The 6,145-nt window shown below is 52.1% G+C and overlaps 1 long non-coding RNA gene across 1 annotated transcript in view; it reads right to left on the bottom strand.

Moving 5' to 3' along the window:
* The window catches only part of LOC112944399, a 10,231-nt gene continuing 4,086 nt past the window's right edge, over positions 1-6,145 (bottom strand). Inside the window, exon 2 of the long non-coding RNA XR_003248762.1 lies at positions 1-1,833. This is a non-coding gene — a long non-coding RNA (uncharacterized LOC112944399). The remainder of the gene's footprint in view (positions 1,834-6,145) is intronic.

The following is a 6,145-nucleotide window of genomic DNA, read 5'->3' as shown; positions in this document are numbered from 1 at the left end:
CACATCCCTTTTTACTCCACAGACTGCTCAGTATCCCTAATGCCTTAAAAGCAGTTCTCTTCACATAGACGGAATTTATCATGAACTACACAGGTAAAAACACTATATGCAAACTGATTTCTAATGCTGAAAGCCATATATAACTGTAGAAGAAAATACTCTACTCTCTGAGTTGATTTTGTTTTGTTTTCCTAGGAAGCAAGCTTTATATCAGGAAAAACAATAGATACTGTAATTGCAGGTGTACTAACAAGATTTTTATGTACAAAATTTTACAAGATGACCTAAATTCATCTGTAGTGGAAACACTTCATATTTCAGGGCGATTACTCCCGAGATGAATTTGGCCCTAAGTCTCTATGCAGGGCTGCACCCTCCCTTCCTCTTCTTGAGGAAGCAGTAAAAACAGAACAGAAAAAAAGAAGAATGTCTCTGGAAAGAAAAATGTGTAAACACAATTCTCCCCCTATAAATAGCTGGGGAGGGAAAAGTCACCGATAACCCCTTACAGTTCATGCTTTAAACACAAACAAAGATGAAACACCAGATAACGACAATGATTTAAAGTTCTTCTTCAGTGATGTTTCCGCTCCTCTTAAAAGAGCAGAACGTAACTTTAAAGTAAATGCAATATTGCCTTTATCAGTATTTGACGTGTCACGCGTGACACAGGTGCAAAGTCCCACGGGAAGCTGATGTCATAAGGAATATCATGACACTCCTTCCGCGTTGTATTCCGAGCTAGGTCACGGTTTCCCCCCATACTCTGCAGGAACAGCTCTAAAGAGATATACAGGAGCCCTTTCAAAGCGCTCTTTGCAGTGATTCCAGCTGTTTCCATTAGCAGAGTGCTCTTACGGAAAGGTCTACTCTCTCCATAAGCACACACAACTCCCATTGGATTCTGCGGGAGTCAGGCAAGTGTATGAAGAGAATAAATCTTTAAGGCAAGTGTATGAAGAGAAAAAACCTTTAAAAAAGCAGCAGTTTATAAAGATGGTAGCTGCTGTTATGCATCCACTCAAACGAAATACAGCAGAATAAAGCACTGTTAGTGGCATTTCTATAGTACAGTACGGTATTTATTGTCAAATTAAAGTATAGGACCAAGTGAGAGACTAATGTTTCTGCCCTCAGCCCTGCCACGTTATGCAGGCTGACTCGTGTYTCTTCCAGGTAACTGGAAAGGGAGCTAAATACACATACCATCAGAAAAGCACCGAGCTGCTCTTGGCTTGGGTTTAACTATTTGCTTGAATTATACACGCTTTTACTGGGGGGGGAAAAAAAAAGTGCAGCTTATATTCAAAAGTATAGTTAATAGAAAGAAAAATTTAAAAGACTCGCGTACTTTCATGGGCCTTGTTGTGTATAAATCCACCTTATTTAGTTATATGTCCATCGGATGCTATTACTAACAACAGATGCGGCGTTAGTCTTTCTTAAACGGAGGGTCATTCCGAGACAGAAGTAACATCCACTTCCAGGACGTGCTACGGAGCGAAGGAGGACGCGTGAGGGGGCAGGCGGTCTCAGTGGACAGGCTCTAACKCAAGCAGCACCACGGCGCTGGACGCGACGCGCTCCTCCGCGCACCGCCTCACGAGGCGGCGCTCGGGCCGCTCCTCTTGGACCTCTTGATCATGCTGGGGTGGAACTCGGTGTGGCGGCGCGCGTGCTTGGTGAGGTGGTCGCTCCGCATGAAGCGCTTCTCGCAGAGCGGGCAGCGGAACTGCTTCTCGCCCGTGTGCGTCCGGTAGTGGCGCGTGAGCTCGTCCGAGCGCGAGAACTTCTTAAGGCAGTCGGGCCACGTGCAGGGGAAGGGCCGCTCGCCTGCGGGAGGAAACGGGCGGCCTCAGTGCAGCCACAGCAGGGCCGGGCCCGCGCTCCAGGAACCCGGGCTAGGCTGGGCCGGGTCTGCGGCCTGAGACCACCTCGCTGCCCAGCGCCCCACCGACGTGCGCTGCTAATGGACCGCAACCCCAACGCGCCTCCTCACGGCTGTGCCAAGGATTCACTGAATCACAGAGTGGTTGAGGTTGGAAGGGACCTCTAGAAATCATCTAGTGCAACCCCCTGCTCCAGCAGGGACACCCAGAGCACGGGGCACAGGGCGGCATCCAGGCGGGTTGGGAAGATCTCCAGAGAAGGAGACTCCACAGCCTCCCTGGGCAGCCTGTGCCAGGGCTCTGGCAGCCTCACTGTTTAGAACAGWGTGTCAGGGTGAACTCTCCTCGCTACAGCAGCACAGACCCTTCCAGGTCACCTCCGCGGGGTGCAGTGACCTTGCATGAAGCCACGGACCCAACTGCCTCTCAATTACAGGCCTTGGAAGGAAGTGAAAACTTCATCCCTCCATGAAGGCTTTCAGTCACAGACACCAGCACCAGTGCATTTTGACACCTCACTTCCCTTTCCCAATATAAATGACAGCTATTTGACAGCTATTTATAGTCCACCATGCAATATCAAAGCTATGCTAGGAGTTTTTCCAACTTGGAAGAGCTGGAACGTAAGAACTCCGGTTCTTCTCAACACTGTGGARTAGGGCACAAGGTGGAAGCTCCCCRTGCGCTCAGGTGCCAGGGTGCGAYGACGGAGCTGTGCCGGAGCCRGGAAGAGCTCGGYGGGAGCTGCAGCCCCATGTGCTGTGAGCCCCACGTGCACAAGCACCTTCGACACACGGCCCCATGGCAAGGAGCGCCTAACTCTGCTGGGCATGGCACCCAGGCTGGAGAGCCAGGATCAAGGAGCRCCTRACTSTACTGGGGCCRGCAMCCAGGCTGGAGAGCCAGGATCGAGGAGAGCCTAACTCTGCTAGGGTCGGCACCCAGGCTGCAGAGCCAGGATTGCAGCACATGGGACTCCATGTCTGCACCAGGACATCACTGTGCATCCAGCTGGGCCCCTAAAAGCAGGTGTCTGGTGTCTGACTCCATATATCCCTAGAGAAACCAGYCATTTCTCAGTGGTTTCCACAAGAGCTGCGGAGGAGCACGGGGTGCCACGTGCAGCAGGGAGCCCCAGAGGTGGGGACAGTGCCGGGAACACAGGGAACAGCACTGGAATGCTGCGTAGGTGCCAWGGCCACGTGGCAAGCGCGGCCGCAGAGAGCGGCTCCATGGCCTGGGCCTTTGGGAGGCTCTCACAGCCCCTCGGAGGCGCACGGAAAAGCGGCCAGACACAACCTGCACTGCAAGAACGCGTTAACATCCCGGGCTTCCCACGGGCAGAGAGACGCGCGGGAGGGAGCCCTGTCCACGGCAGGGATCCCCCGCGTGCCTGCCTGGCTGCGGGGCCGCGGCGCGCCGGGCAGCGCGGCGCGGCCGCTCCGAGACGGCCGCTGCCGACAGCAGCGCAAGCAGCACTTGCAAGCGCGGGTATTTGCTGCCCGCCTGCAGCGCGAGAGGCGCCTGTGCTCGGCGCACAGGGCAGGCCTGGAGCCACCCCGCSACCCGCACGCGGCACCGGCAGCAGCGCGAGGCCGCGGCCCGGACGGGGCTGCCGCCACCAGGCGCTGCTGACTCCCGTGCCACGTGCAAGCCAGGCGCCCGAGCTCCGCGAGGTTCCCCTCTCTGCTCCCTGGATCAGTATCACTAATGCTGGACAGAAGCGCAACATTAAATACAGTTGCACTTGCTGGCAGCAAAGTTCTTGTGTTTTAACCTGTGGCGTAGCTTGGATTTTAACCAAGTGAAGAAGAAATGCCCAGCGGTAATTGAGAACTGTTGATGCAGCACGTACAGCAGGAATGTGATGATAAGAGATAAAAAGACGTGATTTTATTTCAAAATATATCCAGGGCAGTGTGAAGAAGCAAAAAAGAAAAAGAAAGGGAAGTAGCTATAGAGGTTATTGGGATAGGTGTGTCAGTAAACCTGCCCTTCTACACCCTGGATGCCCCCCAGGACGGATCTGGGCAATCCCTGAGTGCTGATGTACACATGACTGTGGCTCTTTGGAGATCCTCTCTGGACTCCAGCCTCTGTAATGTCAGCTTATTTTACATCCCGTATGGACGCTCATGCCACTGCCTTTTGGTCTCTGTTCTCCTGCTTCAGGGGAYCTTTTCATCCAGCTCCTTCTCCTCTCCCTCAAATGGAGAATTTCTTCTTTCTCTGTGAGTTTAAACTCTGTATCCAAGCTGCTCTGTATAACCCAAAGCAGGTGACTTCCCATTTTCTTATTACTAGAGGGTCAACTATTTAGTTTCATCCTGCTCTGAGGCACGGCAGATTTTCCATGCTGTGATCTGGTGCAGCAAGGGTTTGAGARAACAAAAGAAAAGCGGCAACAGTAGAATTGTAAACAATACAGGTAGCAGCCACTATTCTGATGCACCGTTTGTTTTCCCACTAAAAAACGCTGCCTCCATGTGGATGACTGAGCTTGGAGCTGCAGGTCAGTGGCTTATCGAAGATGATGTAATTCAGAGAACCAACCGGCAGAAAAGTTCTGGGCAGAGGTTTTTTACCCCGTGGCGAGCGCATGTGTGCGCGGCAGGAGATGTGTGGACAAGTGGAAGACGGGGCTGACAGTCTCCCACCTGGGCCGCTCTCTTTGCTCCAGCCCTAGCGCACACCCTGTCATAAACACACTGAGCTTCACTGGCGGATCGGGCCAGAGCGGAACTCCTTGGGAGACCAGACGGTGTTTGCTGAGGTGAGGGCAAGGCCGAGCGATCCCATGGCTTCCCACGGCTGGTTCACACCAGCTCTGCACGGATCCATTAGGAGAACRTGACAGGCCTTCATCTTCCTTTGTCCCCAAGAACCTCCTGCACCCCTGCGGCTGCTGGAGCCTAAAGCATCCAAAGAAATCTCTGTCATCTCTGTAATCGGAGAAGATATGGCCCTGAACTACAGTCTGTGTCTTACTGTCACTGCTCTGTAGATGCTACAAACACGGTCCAGCTCATGGCGGGAGGGGAAAAAAGGAAAAAAAAAGGGGAAAAAAAATCTTCCTTCTTTGCCTCAGAACAGCTTCTAGCGCAGCAGTGTCCTTGTTTCCCACACATATCTTGAGTGAGTCATTTCCTGTGGGCCACTGCATGTGGACGCTCAGTCAGAACCCAAGGTGTCCTCATGAAGACAAGCCTTGCAAGCAGCTGTACCCCTACTTTGGGCAGAAGCATCCATCGAGCATCCTTCTCTGTGGATCCGTCTGTGATATCCTGAAACTGGCTCACTACAACATGGGGCAACCACAAAGCTACAGGTATTGGGGTGCCAGGCAGCACAGAGCACTATCAGTGCCCAGCTTGTATGTATTATGCATATAAAAACTTGGTCTGGCCACAGATTAAACAGACTCCTACTGCAATAGTCAATGGAGAGATATTTTGCATCACTTGGTTTAATACACCACTATTCAGGACATCCTAAACTGAATGACTAAGGGGTTAGAAAGCTGCCTGCAGTGAAGTATTTAGACTGCTCCGAGCTCTGAAAAGCACGGCCCAGCAGCTGCYTACACATCCCAGCGCTGACGTCTTTGCAACAGAGTAGATGCACAAGCACCTGCTCAAGCCCAGCCCTGCTGGGCTGCTGCGAGGTCCAGCTCGTGCCCACGGCCCCGTGAGGCACCGTCCTGCTGCTGCCCCACTTGCTGTGGGGCTACACGTAAGGTCTATCCTTGGAGCTTCTCTGCCGGGCTGGATTCCTCCTTGCTGGCCTTAGAAAGTGATTTTTTTTTTGGTGGGGGGGAAAGGTGTGTGGAAATGGGCCCCCTGTTAGCCACAGGCCAGGGCAGCTAGCTGGGAGATAGGGGATCTCTTTTTAAGTTCCACCACAGAGGTAAGTCCACACTTACCAGAATGAAGAGTAGTGAYATCATCAGTAAACTCTTTGGAACTATAGATTAACTTGCTTTATCTTTTTTTTTTTTCCTTCCCATTTGAACCTCCATTTTACAGTAGCATTGAAATATTAATTAATCAATGGAGAGAGATACACTCATAGCCTGGATAGGCTGGTCTTAAAGTGCTCACCTGGGATCAGGGAACTCTAGATTTAGAGTCCTAAACCCTAMCCACTAAATGCTTGTTAAAGGGAAAGGGACAGAGACCTGCTGCAGTCTGAGGTGGCCCTCCAGACTCTGCACAACAGGGAGCAGGTAGGAGAAGATGGGAGCAGGGGGGAACATG

The sequence above is a fragment of the Nothoprocta perdicaria genome, unplaced genomic scaffold (genome assembly GCF_003342845.1).
Source record: "Nothoprocta perdicaria isolate Ctin4 unplaced genomic scaffold, notPer1 scaffold_168, whole genome shotgun sequence".
Taxonomy (NCBI): Eukaryota; Metazoa; Chordata; class Aves; order Tinamiformes; family Tinamidae; genus Nothoprocta; species Nothoprocta perdicaria.
Note: the sequence above shows the minus strand (reverse complement) of the source record. Positions and strands in the feature narration are given on the sequence as shown.